Source organism: Rousettus aegyptiacus, unplaced genomic scaffold (assembly GCF_014176215.1).
Source record: "Rousettus aegyptiacus isolate mRouAeg1 unplaced genomic scaffold, mRouAeg1.p scaffold_m13_p_16, whole genome shotgun sequence".
NCBI lineage: Eukaryota > Metazoa > Chordata > Mammalia > Chiroptera > Pteropodidae > Rousettus > Rousettus aegyptiacus.
In genome coordinates, this window is record NW_023416291.1 from 18,404,373 (window position 1) to 18,418,645 (window position 14,273).

A 14,273-nucleotide genomic window follows, 5' to 3' on the forward strand; every position below is an offset into this window, starting at 1 on the left:
GAAATGACTGGCCTGTCATCGAGCTCCAAGCCGTCCCCGCTGCTGCTCTTGCATGGCGCGGGCCGGTTCTGCCCTACCTTTAGGAAGCTGCTCCCCTGTCCGCGGCACGTATAAATTTGGTTTTCCGTAGGTTTTATTTATTTATTTCAGATAATGCTCTTTTCCATATTCATTAATTCAGTAAGTATTTATTGAGCCCTTACTATATTTTAGATGCTTGCTCTGCCACAGTAAAAAACAAAAGAAAAACATGGCGATTATACTCTAGCAAGGAGACAGTAAATGAAATAAATCAGTAAACACACATGGTACTGTAAATGGTCCTAAGTGCTGAGATGGGAGGGAAAGCCGGGAAGGGGACGGGAAGGGCGTGTGTGCGCATGCGTGCGTGCGTTGGCAGGAGGCTTACAATTTTAGAACGTGAGTTTCAAGTAACACTGTGTTTGAAACTCAAGCTTATGCGCTTTTACTTTATTGGTGAGAAAATTCCAGGGAAGCAAGAGTGAGGGACAGGAGTAGTGAGGCGGGAAAGGCGTGAGAATCGGTGCGAGGATGTGTTCCACGCAGTCACTGCTGGGTGCCAGATGCGAACGATCGCTGCATCTCAAGGCTGACTTCCGAGGAGCCCTAACAACCGAGGGGCGCTAACAACCGTTACGTCTCAGGGCATCGGTCTGAAGGCAGGAAGGAAAAAGACATAGGCCATGGGCTCCCGTATCCCTTTGGGATGTTAACTTCGCCACAGTTCTGGTGCATGTGTGTGGGCAGCAACCGGGTCCTGTGTGGCATCTGCCACCTTGCACAGGTGGGCAAGCTCTGAAGTGTGACGTTGGGAGCATACAGTGTGGGCATGAGGGGGGGTGTTGCTGGGTTGTGCCCGCACTACACTGGTGGGAGCCCCCCCCCCCCCCAGTCGGTGCTGCAGTGGCAGCTGGAGCAGAACTAGTGGCCAAGAGCCCTGGAAACAGGAGAAACCAAGAGTATCTGAGGCACTGCATAGGAGGTACCTGATGCAGAGTGGCCAGGGGTGGGAGGCCCGCCAGGAAGGAGACATTTGCATAAAGTCTGGAAGCTATGCCATTATTGGGAGAAGAGCGTTTTAGGCAGAGCGTTTTGGGTGGGGAAACCTGGCCTTTCCACGGGCCCAAGGAGGCCGAGGCAGCTGCAGTGGCACCAGGGGGCAGGAGGTGGGAGGGGAGGTTGCGGGTTGTAGCTCGGGCAGGGCTCTCAGTCTTAGAAGGATTTGGGTTTTACTCCGAGTAAAACCACTGGGCGGGAAGCACTGGGTGGGGAGGTTCCTGCAGAGTTCTGGCATGATCTGACGCACACTGGAAAAGTCTTCTGCACTGCTCTGGGCAGAGCAGACTGAGGAGGCCGGGGCAGAAGCAAGGCGAGTGCTCAGGAGGCAGAGGTGACGGGGACCAAAGTGCAGCAGTGCGGTGCTGAGAGGGGGCTGGATACTGGGGACACTCTGGGGGACTCCTGGTGGGCTAGATACATACGCAGGACGTGAGAGAAAGAGAAGAGTCGAAGAACACGGCTTCCAACGTTTGCGTTTTCAGCAATTAGAAGAATGAACTCACCACGTCTTGAAATGAAGAAGATGGTGAAAGGAAATAGGGTCCGCGCATAAGAGCAGGAGCTCAGCTTCGGACACTTAAGGTTTGAGAGAGAGAGTAGGCGGCTGGACAGTGGAGAGATTTGGACTAGAGACGTGACTTTGGCTGATGGATCATCTTGAAAGCCATCAATCCGGATGAGATTGTCCAGAGGATGAGTGGAAGCAGGAAAACAGACAGGTCTAAGCCCCGAGCTCAGAGGAGTTTAGAGGTTGGGAGGATGAGAAAAAAAAAAACAGCAAGAAGATTAAGGCGGAGTGGCTAGAGGGACAGAGGGAGAACCACGGGGTGCAGGAGCCTGGGAGCCAAGTAAGGGCAAGGCTTCAGATGTTTGTGAGTTGCAGAATAACAATCTGGGAGGGGCCGCCCCCTTTATCTGTGGGCGCCTCTGAAAGTCAGAGCCACCCCGAGGTTCCTCTTCATTTCCTTATCGGTAAAATGGTAACATCTCTTAAAATGCTGTTGCTAGAAGATTTCACAGAAAGCCTCATAAACTATTATGTATTACACACAGAGCAGGCTTCGGATCCCATGCTAGTTACATCGGTCATGCCTGTTCGGCCTGAATCTGGTTCTCTCTCTCTCTCTCTCTCTCCCTCTCTCTCTTCTCTTCTCTTTTTTTCATTTTCTCTCTTTCCTTATTTCTGTCTTTCTCATTCTTTTTGTCCCTCCCTCCCTTCTTCCTTTTACCCTTCCTTCATGTCTTTTTTTTTGGTGGAGGAAGAACCCAGAAGAGAGAATTATGCTTTAGAGAGTATTACCTCTAGGATGTATCGCAGGATGTTAAATGTGGCTTTTGATGTTTTTTCTGAGTTTTCGGTTTTGGTCAAGGCCTACAAAGGCTAATAGCAATAGATAATCAAATCACCCACAGAAGGAATGCTATGAGATTGTGAAGTAGATTTTGTGACCTTTAGCTCATGGCCCATCTTGAGGTACATTAGACATCCTTAAAAGAGGCAAAAATCAGAGGAAGAGAATTTCTTTGAAGAGAGTTGTCAGGGTGTTGGGAGTTTCCCTCACATGAAGCCAAGCGAGCCAAGGATACCTTTCAGGGGGCTCGAAATGTGTCCCTGGACATTTGGGGACTCCAGAGTCTGGTTTCCCTTGCAGGTCTGAAAACCTAAAGGCTAGAGACTGTCTGAGCAGCTGGTCAGCAGCAGAGCGGAAAGGCAAGACTGCTCAGTGAAGAGATGGACATCCAGAATAGTGCTCCCTGAGGACTAATGTCGACTGCACTGGAGAAATCCTTCTGAAAGTCACCTAGAAAGGGACCCCAGCAGAGGGGACCACCGGACGTGGCAGCACTACCCCAGCAGGGGGCATGCGGCGTGAGGGCAGGGGACTATCTGATCCCAGGGGAGGTTATAAGGGGCAACACAAGGCATTACTCAAGTCACTGGACTCCAGAGCTGGATCGCCCATGTTCGAGTCCATGCTTTGCCATTTTTAAACTGTGGGCAAGAAATGGACCATCTTCGTGCTTTAATTTCCCCACTGTACTATAATGAGTCTAATCCCAGGGAGCACGGGAAGTACCAATACTCAGTGACACACATGCAGGTCCTTCAAACTCTTTCCTCTAATCCTTCCTGCCCTGAGCTCAAGGCTGAGGGTCTTGAACCACAGACACAGTGAGTTGGAATCGAAGTTAAGAAGAAAAAGAGGACTTCCTCCCTTCTGACGAAGATGTTCAAGGCTCTTCCTCTTCCCCTCTCACCCCAATAAATTTCCCAACCTAAGTCAGGCCCAAATGAGGGAAAAGTGAGGAACTCTAAATAAACACAAGAAAAATAAAAAATAAAAATATGGGTAAGAGATTGCAATGGTCTGGCCTGAAGCTGTATCTGGGAGTGACTGGAAAAGCTATAGGATGAGCTTGAGACATTACTCAGGGTGGGGGAGGCCAAGGCCCCAGGGGGCTAAGAGGGGCACCCTTGTAGGAAGGAATCCAGTTACTTTCTGCTTGTAGCCAGTCATGCCTGATAAACTCATTCAATAAATTCAAATTTAGGGGTTGTTTTGAAACGGGCTTTTCCAGCAGTTACTGCCAGTTCTGCCCGTTGGCTTGGAGCAGAGAAATCTCTCAGCCCCCTCACTCTGGGAGTTGGGTAGACAGTGGTGTTATTTCTGGGCTAGTCACTTCCCTCCCATGATATCCAAGTACTGTTTGAAATTCTGGAGCTTCAGATTTCTCTAGAAGAAACTGGGGCATATTCTGAGATGAGGAAAGGTGGGACCTGTCAGCGTTACTGCAGATCGTCCATGGAGAAGACCTGAGGAAGCTTTTTAGGAGTTTTGACTCCCAGCAAAACCCTTTGCCGAGTTATTCCCCAAGGTATAGGGATCTTTCTCAGTTTTTCTTAAGTGTCTTAGAAATTCCTTATCCTTGAGCAGTTTTCTAATTTTATTATTATTATTATTTGGTTGTTGCTATTCATATTTTTCCCTGTGGCTTGAAACTTCTAGATAGTGTTTAAAGTTCCTCCTGAATCATGTACTTTCCTTACCTTACTGTTCAGGTATCTCCCATTTTGGCAAATAACAGTTACCAGCTGTGATTAAAATATGGTGCCAATGCTTCAGGACTGATACAGAAGATGGTCTTCCTGCGGGACAGATGGCACCTCCGGCATTACTCAGACCAGCCATATAAGCCCATGTGGCTTTGGACGTGTGCCTGAGGTCAAGGGTCAAACCAACTTGTAAGTGGGCCCCGTGCCAGCTTAACAGATGGGGGAGGATGGAGAAGGCCAGCAGACCACATGAGCCCCGAAGAGAGTCTGTGCACAGGGAGAGACTGTAGCATTTTATGATCTCCTCGAAAAGGCCCTGGGACTTAAACACAATAAGTATGGTTTACCACAGGAACCAGGCCTTTACAGAGAGATTTCTATAGTCTCCAGTCAAAGCCTTCAGGCATGGAATCCAGTGGGAGAACCCTGAACCCTAGCCTTTATCTGAATTGACCAAAATAGCTCCTCTGGGGCAGAAAACTGGGACTTTCTATACTGATAATTTTCTGTCCTTTGACAAATCCTGAGGATAGAGTGAGCTGTCTTGGTCCACATGGTCCTGCATGATCTGGACACTAGAGGGAGGGCCCCTGATGACCGGGGCAGGGGGTGGGTGGGCAGAATGGGGCACTGAGGCAGCTCAGACCTGCAGAAGAAATGGGTTTCAGGGCTTTCTCTCTTTCTCTTCTGTGACCTTTTCCTCCTATGGCTTTCTTCTGCAGAGCATTTGTGCCATAAATAATATATTGTACAGATGACGTTCTGGAGTTGTCTCTAACTGTGGCAGTTGGCTGGCTCTGGGTCCTACCAGGTAAGTGTCATGGGTGCCCTGAGAGAGGACAGGGCTGGGACAGTGAAGAACATCACGTGCCAGTCTGTATCTAAACTTACGTTTGTTCAACAGGCAACATACTTACCTGGCCAGGAAGGTTGGAAATGGCTTCCATGGTATTAGGAGACTCATGAGTGAATTTCTAGGGGAAGCTGGAGGCAGTTTAACTAGGTAGAGCAGCTAGAAGTACTGTAGATGGAGAGGAAGAGAGCACATGCTCCTCCTCATTCCAGACGACAGAAAAGACCAACAAGAGGGAGAGCTGAGTGCACTGGTGGCTAAGCTTTATGGACTCGGTTCCACCTTAGGCTGCACATCTGAATCTGAAAGACACCACCAGAGAAGCTGTCTCACAACGGTGTGCTGCATTCAGTAGGATCGTCGAAGAGCCATCTAACAGAACACTTGGGAAAGTAGATGGGTCCCTAGCTGGCCGTCACCTTTATAAAATTGTGTGTGTGTCAAAAGGTACTTAGGCCATGTTCAGTAATGCTCAGAGCCTTGGTTCTTTATCTCTATTCAGAATTTATTTAACACGTCTTACTGTTTTGCAGACATTATCTTCTGCACTTTGCAACTGCCATGTCTTCTGTTCTCATAGCAACCTTATGACATAAGCACTCATCATTTGTGTTTTATAGATATGAGATTAAGTAGCTTCTGCAAGGTCACACAGCTAGTGTGATGGAGACTAGGATTCAGACCCTGACCGCAGCGTTCAGCTTTGTTTTGTACCCCATAACTATAGCTAATTAGCAATATGCATGTCTTTAGAGATGGGGAGCCACCTATGGACAAGAGCCAGATATAGTTTACTTTTGATTTTCCCCTGCAAATAAGGCAGGACCTGGTACCGAGCTGGCACTCAGGGAGTGTACTGTTAAACCACAACTCTTGGCACCAACAGCCATGCCATTATCTCCTCCATGGCACAAAACTGTAGAATAAACAGCTTTCATTTTTATTTTGTGCCCTGGCTGCCACTCAGGCTGTTTGCCACATTCCTCCTGGGGCTGTGTGCCCTTGACTCTTCCTGAATGTTTATTATTACAGGAAGCAACTCGGGACGAACAGCCGGTTGCCAACTAGGTATGACCAGCCTCTCAGGTCTGTTTGTTCCGGCCACAGATAGCCACCCACGGCACAAAGCAGCACTTTTGAAAGAGCCTCCTCCCTCAAGATTTCTTTCCTCTGCCCTGGGAAGTTGCCTAGCAACCTCCCTTCTCCCCTCTCCGCCTCACATGGACTGCCATTCTTATTCATCGCCCACCACCAAGCCCCCAAACTCTCTTCTGTGCTGTTAACCCCTTGCATCTCTCTACCTCATTATCCCACGGTCAGACAGACTTTACACGGACTCCGTTTCCGAACCAAGCAGCCTGCCTGGGACGGCATCCCTCATTTCTCATCCGTTACATCTTTCTAACATCCCATTAATCTTAACCTCGAGGTCAAACTACCAAAGAAAGAGAGAAAAACCCCAAACCAAATCAAAATGAAAAAACCTATGGACTGGAATTTCCCAAGAGCTTTAGTCAAGCTTCAAATAACCTTTTTTTCTCCACTTAAAAAATCAGATCATACCATATACCCATCACCTCTGGCACCATCATAGAGATGAGATGGGATGTAATATATGAAAATCGCATGCAACATTTTCACTTATTCTGGCACCATAAGATATTTTTCCTCTATCGTCCCATTCAGAGCCTAGAAGAAAACTCCCAACTCTCTCTCAAAGGCCATTGACAAGAATGGCATGGCGGTCGCGGGTGCCATTTGCTGCTCTTTTGCCTGCTGGAGACAGGCAACAGATGTCGCATTCCCAACCCCTCTTCCTCTAAAGAGAAAGGTGGGTTCCCTACAAACCATAGGGAGAGCCATTGCTTCTTAATATCGGGCATTTACTTGGCCCCAGCCCTGCGTTTTCATAAACACATGTGCATCGCTCGGTTCCTAACTCTAGGCTATTGCATTTACTACTCCAGCCTGTCACCACAGCCTGGTTGCCCGCATGCAGATGATGAGCTGGTTGGCTTTACTTCTCCAAGAACACACAGCCGGTAACCCTCTGCCTTTGATAGCACGTAACCAGCAATCCCCAAAGTGACGAGTTGCTAACAAGATAACAGGATTCAAAAGAACAGAAACACTATGATGCTGCCTAATCTTTAGAACAATCCTTGAACACGGATTTCCAACCGTGTGAGGCCTCACGCCGTCCTCTGCAATCTGATCAGAGCAACCTGGAAGAGGCTGAGAGCTTCAAGGACAGCCCAGCTGGCTGTGCCTTTGGCATTTGCAGAAATGGAGGGGGCGTCAGTCTCTTCCAGGGTCACTGGGTACAGTTATTTAGGTTGCATACCACGCGGCCCGCACAACCATGTGGGGCAGCTCTAGACCTTTCAAAGCTCATCGTTACTCAGTGGTAGGGAGTGTCCTTTACTCCTCCACCTTCATCCTCCCATTTTTTTCTGTCCTGCATACCTGTTCTGCCTAAACGAGTCGTCATTTTCGTAACTACATTTACATCGTATTGGACTTTAAAATCCATTCAAAAAAAATTCCAATCTGTATCTCTTCATTTTACCGTGGACTGGTTTTCCATAAAGAAGGATGGAAGCTGGGGTGCCGTCAGGCCCAAGCCCAGCCTCCCCTGAATTCTCTTTCCTCTTTGGGTGCCCGCCCTGGGCCCGAACCTGGATCTGACAGCAGAAACGTAGGAGTGGGCAGGTAAGAGATGCTTGGTCCCAGGTCCGCAGGGAGTCGCATGATTTAATAATAAACTCCATGTGCTCATGGTAGTTTCACTAAACTAGATATTTCTTCTTTATCTCTCAGGCTCAGAAGACTGCGTTCTGTTAAAATTACTGCCCCAGTCCACGGCAGGAACGCCGGAGGACAGACACATCGTGAAGGGAGCGTGAGCGTACACAAATTTATGTCACCGAATTAATTCTCTACGATTTTTCATTCCTGCAGAATGTCTTTCAAGGTGTTCCTTGCTGAACTTTGGGGAAAATTTTTCTAAATGGAACAAGACTGGAGGAGAAATGTCTTATCATCCTTGGGAAAGGTAGGCATAATATTAGTTTTATATAACCGTTACCTTGATAATAATCACGACTATTTACTGTGTCCTTGCTCAGGGCCAGGCACTTAGATAAATGCTTGATGTTAATTTTCTCACTAGGTTCTCTCGACAGCCCTGTGAAGTAGGTACTATCACTTTCCCCATCACACAGATGATCAAACTGTGGCTCAGAGTGGCTTAGTAACTCCTGGCGGCTGGTGCCCCGGATGTCAGAGCCCAATGCCTCCTTCCATATGAGCTCAAGTTAACTTTAATCATTCATTCTGCTCTGAAGCAATTCCTTTCCTAAAGCAGAAAAACCTACATCCAATAACAGAAACAAAAACCAATCAAGAAGCACTGTTAATTACTAACTAGGAAGCAGCAGCTGGGGATTATTCCGCCCTGGGCCCTGCAAGCCCTCTGGTGACTATGTTCCTTTTATTAAACACACACTCTCTGCTCTCTTCTCAGCTTCTCCAAAAGCCTCGGAGCACAAAGAGCTGATTCGTTTAAAGGCTCCACCCAACCTGTGTTCCCTGTCTTTTTCTAGTTTGCAGAATGAAGGAGAAATGATATCTCCACGTCAAGAGACCTGGTTAAGGGGTGGTTCGGCTACATTTGCTGCTGCCTCTGCTGCTCCCACCTCTGTCAACGGGTCCCTCAGATGCTTCCTTCTGCACTTGCCTGCAGTTTGCAATCTCTGAGCCCCTTCAGCTCTGGGAGAACTAAAAGGAACTACGCGGTCTGGGTAGCTACTCCTGAGGACTTAGAGCTCACAGTCAAAGGAATGGGAGCTAGGAGAAGCAATAAGGCAGTCTTCTCTTGACTCATCTGTAAGCAGGTTTTGATCAAAATAGGGAGATGTACAGCTACCAAACTCCCTCAAAAAAAAACAAAGAGTCCTCTGGGCGCCAAGATCAGCAGTATGGACCCATCATGACAATTTGGATCAGACTCCCTGACAATCTGATGTCCCTCCCAGGGTGGCCTCACACAGCTGTGGAGGTTGAACACCAAACACCCTAGGGAGCTCCGCTGGGAACTTCATAGATGTAGAAGGCTTGCATATTTATTGCAACACATTTCTAGCAGGTAGTAGCAAAGTATCTTGATGAAGGGCTGCCTTGTGGTAATTCACACAAAGGTACCATATGGGCTGGGGGTGACTCTGTTACTCCTCCTGGTGAAGAAGGCAGATGGCTCAGGGGCAGGGAGACTCTGAAGTGGCAAGCACAGTGGACAGGACATCTACATGGAGAAGTGAAAGAGCACCTGGATTTGGAGCTGGCTGTGCCAGTTACCAACTTTGCATAAATTCCTCAGAGTCTCAGTTCTTATCAGTTCTTATCTTTATCATGGGCATAATGATAGTTGTACCAATGCTGCAGGGTCTTTGTTCAGGTTAAGAATATACATGTATGACAGAAAAACATCAAGAAATGAAATAAAATAAAAACAATCTGTAATCCCTCCACCATGCACACACAAACTGAATATACATGTATGTATATGCATATGTGCCTGCATGTTTGTGTGTGTGTGTGTGTGTGTGTGTGTATGCCTGGCTGGCTGGTTGGCTATCGATCAATCGATCGATCGATCATCTATCATCTGTCCATCTATCACCTGGCCTATGTTAGGCACTTGAAAAATTATAGCTCTTATTATAAACCAAAAGAATCTAAGTTGAAACCTAGATTCTTCATTGGGAACACGCCACAGCAGTTCTGCTCATGTTTCCCAGCTAGCCCCAAATAGAAAGATGGTTTTCAGGTAATGAAACTGGTCCAGAAATCCAATGTAATGTCAAGTTTATCTATGATCAATACCTGGAACATCAACAGTAAAGTTTTTAGAGCGTTTACTGCTTCCTCTAGTGAAGCTATGCTGCGTTGCAAGGAGAAAATGAATGAAAGATGATAGCATTCTGAACTGGACAAATATTCACTTACTCATTCTTTGACCAATTGCTTATTTTGTGCTGAGCACTGGGCTAGGGGCCTTGGAAGCAGAAGAGGAGTTGGTACAGGTTAGGTGATGGTAACAAATGGAAATACGAAATGCCGCAAGACCATGGAAAATTGTACCTTTCTCATGTAAGCGTTCTGACAAGGTGCTAAGGTTGAGGGAACAACTCTCCTCCCATCTGTGATTCCTTTCATCCATCGCTTCTTCGTGTCTGAAGATCTCATTATCATCCGTAACCTGCCAAGTTATGGGGAGAGAGCACAGGGGAGTAAGTATGGAGACTTTTTATGGGACAAGCAGGAAGTGGCCCATGTCATTTCTTCTCACATTCCCCTAGAGAGAACTGAGCCATGTGGCTGTTCCTAAGCGCAAAGGAGGCTGGGAAATGTCCTGAAGCTTTGTTCCCGTGATGGAGAAAACAAATGCTGCTGAGGAGCTTGTGCCGACTTTCCCAGGAGGATGACCCCAGGCAATGGCCACGCCATAAGACAACAGAATTGTCGGACATGAAAAACAAACCTCTGAACAAACTATGACTGGAAATGGGTGTGACGGAGGCAGGGCCATGTTCCGAAGAGACACTGGGAAGCCTGGGACGTGATGAAGCCAAGGATGCCAGCTTCCACAAAGGGAGCTGGCAGCTGCAAGCGAACAGGCCTATCTTTATCTGTGACAAGGGGAAAAGATACTGTCAGCTGCCCGGGGAGAGTGCCACCATCACTGGTGCTGTTTTCTGCTACTAAGGATGCTGTCCCGATCTACATCAGGCTAATCCCAGTCAAGGTCTATCTTGGTCTTGCTGGATATATTTCAAGTACATCCTCTATGGGAGTAGAGGAACTCATGACTTTGAAGAGGGGCTCTACAGAGTAAAGGACGGTATATAGGAGCTGAAGGCCCCTGATAACTCATCTCTTCAGCCCAAATAGAAAACTGATGGATCATCTAAATCTGAATTCTGATCCCTATAATAGATCTGTAGAGAGCAGAACTCTAAGATGGCCCCCAAATTTCTCCTCCCTGGTGTCCATACCCTGTATAATCCCCTCGACTGTGTATGGAACCTGCAAATGTGAAGGGATAGTGGCTTTCTTGAAAATTTTTTATTAAATAGCAAGGGTGCTGGGATAGCCACTCTCATTATATATTATATAAGACTCCATTGCATATAACTGGAAAGAGATTCCTCTGCTGGGTTTGAAGAAACAAGGTGCCATATTGTGAGAGGGCCACGTGACTAGGAACCAAGGAAGGCCTCTAGGAGCTGAGACTGACCTCTGGTTAAGAGCCAACAAGAAAATAAGAACCTCAGCCTAACAACTGCAAGAGACTGAATTCTGGCAATCACATGAACTCGGAAGAGAACCCCAAGCCTCAGGAGATTGCGGCCTCTGCCAACACCTTGATTTCAGAAGAGAATCCAGACATCCTGTGCCTGGAACCTTGATGCACAGACACTTTCATATAATAAATCTGTGGTGTTTTAAGCTGCTAAATTTGTGGTAATTTGTTACACAGCAACAGGAAATAGAGGATACTTGAGTAAGTCACTTAACTTTCCTGAGCCACCAGTTTTTGTGTGTTTTTTTTTTCTTGTTAATCTCTAAAACGGGCGTTCCTTTTAGACTTAATGTAAGAATCACGTGAGATTACATATCTAAGAGCATTTTATAAATCATCAAGTTACCAACACTGGTGAAAAGGATTTATTAATAACAAGCTGTAATGCCATAAACTAAAATTGAAAGGAAAAATAAGGAACTAAGCATTTCTCTTTAAAAAGTAGATCTAATTAGTTTTTATTTTTAGAAGTCATTCTGGTCTTCCCTGCTATTTATGATCTATTTTTTTCCTCCGTGGCAATCAGAGTTAGCAAGGCCTTCTGGCATGAGACTCAGTGTGATTCTGGGGAGGCAAACCAGAGCGTCTCCAGGATGGACTGCGCCGTGTAGGTTATTCCTATTTAAGAAGCTGCAAGAAAGTTCTGAACATTCTGCCCTCCAGCCAACTCGAGTTCCAAATCTTGCTGGAGTTGTGAAAATAAGTGAAAATAAGAACAGGCCTAAAGACTTTAGGACAAGACAAAATCAACAAAATCTATCAGTGTCAGAGGCACATGTTATCGAATGGCTTTTTAATTTGTAAAATCCTCCAAGGTTATGTCTGTTTGGCTGGACTTGAGGATCCCCAGGGGCCGGCAGACTCCACTTAGGATCTCCAGAGAACTGCCGCCACACGGAAACCCATGCCATAACAGAGAATCAAGCAGGAGTGGGCTGGAACCTTTTTGACCGTGAGATATCACAGAGGCACCTCCCGACAGCAAGCACAGTCTTGGAATAGATGGGGCCTTTCAGGGAGCCTGCTGAGGTCAACACTATTTTCATAATAATAGTAAGATATTTGCCTTTGTCTCATCTTGACATCTGCCCTGATGCTACAAAGACAAGAGTAGGTAAGACAGCTGGCTCCTTAGCACCAGTCAAGGCAGTGGTACCAAACTGTCAGACACTTGCAGTAAAGTAAACCACATTAAAAACCACTATACAACCAAGCCATGTCCGTTTAAGAATGTTCTTGATTAAAAAAAAAAAAATACAAGTGAATTTTATTCTTAACTCTTGAGTACATGCCTTTTTAATATTCTGAGTGATAAATGGGAAGTAGGCGTACAGCCCTTATGTTACATACCAATTATGATTATCAGAAGGAAAAACACTTGTGATTGTTTGAGTTGTAAGCTAATTAGACACCTTTTTCCCCGTGGAGCATCATTTTTATTTGAAAGCAGAGCTGACTAAGTATGGCTATGCAGACTGAGGTATTAAGCAGATATTTTCTCAAAAATGAACCAAGTGAGCCTTTCATTTCAAGGAAAACAATTGATAGTATTTGCTGCCAAAGACAACATTTGACTTTTCCAGCAAAAATTAGAAAAGTTAGAATTTCAAAAACCTAGTTGAGAGCTTCCCAATTCAGAAAGACTTTTCTGAGAAACTCATGGCGATATTAATGACCACGATTTTAAAATATTGTGTAATGAAATGTGTCAATATGAGGAAGATCTGCATAACTTAGTAAACTTGTATTTTCTAATGGCTGGTGTTATAATACAGTTTTATAAATCATTCATGGATAAAAGAACCATGCAAAATGGATCCAAAGTTGACTATTGGGTTTACTATAACAAAGTAAGAAAAGGTCATGGATTTGTTTTCAGGTTACGTATTTCAACTAACCTTTAAGAAATTATCACTTGTTGAGTTTTAGCGTAGTATCAAAGGAGAATATCCACAATTATATGAAAAGGCTGTTAAAATATACTTCAACCAAAAAATATCACAACTGATATGAGAATCCAACTGTCTTTTATTAATCTGGATGTTAAAGAGATCTGTAAAAATGCACATAATGCCACTCTTCTTACTGTCTTTTGTTTTGTTTTGGAAAATAAAATTGTTTTTTATTAAAATATATATTTATGTTAACCTGTAATGAGTTTGTTATTTTTTTAGTGAATTAATAAATAAATCCTGTTTGAATTTCTCAGTTTTAATTCTTAATATGGAAGACAGCGATAGATATAAAGCACGTAAGCAAAATCTCTTCGAGGTCTGTGGTAGGCTGCACGGTGGCTCCCTGAAGTTGTACATAGCCGACTCTCCAGAACCTGTGAACGTCATTTTATATGGCAAATTGGGCTCTACAGCTGTGGTTAAGGACCTTGAGATGGGAGATTATCCTGGATTATCTGGATGGGGCTGACGTAATCACTCGGGTCCTTATAAGAGGAAGGAAGGTGATCAGCGGGAGCATCGGAGATGTGATGGCAGAAGCAGAGATTAGAGTGATGGGAGGAAGGGACCATGGGCCCAGGAATACAGGTGGCCTCCATAGGCTGCAAAAGCCAAGGGAAGACTCTCCCCTCAGAGCCTCCAGAAGAGACCGGCCCTTCTGACACCTTAGCTAAATTTAGCTCAGTGAGACTGATTTTAGACTTCTGACCTTCAAAATTGTAAGGTAATAAAATTTCATTGTTTTATGCCACTATGTTTGTGGTAATTTGTCACTGTAGAAACAAGAAAACTAATACTGTCCTCGGTAATTTTTATGAGTATAATGGGGTCCTGAGACCAAGAAGTTTGGCATCTGCTACTTATGGTAACCCAATTTCAATGGAATTGGACCTTGGCAGAGTGGAATAACCCAAATACTTCCTCATGGCCCAGAGGGGTCATTGTTTCCTCAAGTCCCAGGGTAAT

At 45.6% G+C, this 14,273-nt stretch overlaps 1 long non-coding RNA gene across 1 annotated transcript in view; it reads right to left on the bottom strand.

Moving 5' to 3' along the window:
* Positions 1-14,273, bottom strand: part of LOC107510749 — a 37,833-nt gene that overhangs the window by 6,273 nt on the left and 17,287 nt on the right. Inside the window, exon 3 of the long non-coding RNA XR_004954873.1 lies at positions 10,131-10,248. This is a non-coding gene — a long non-coding RNA (uncharacterized LOC107510749). The remainder of the gene's footprint in view (positions 1-10,130; positions 10,249-14,273) is intronic.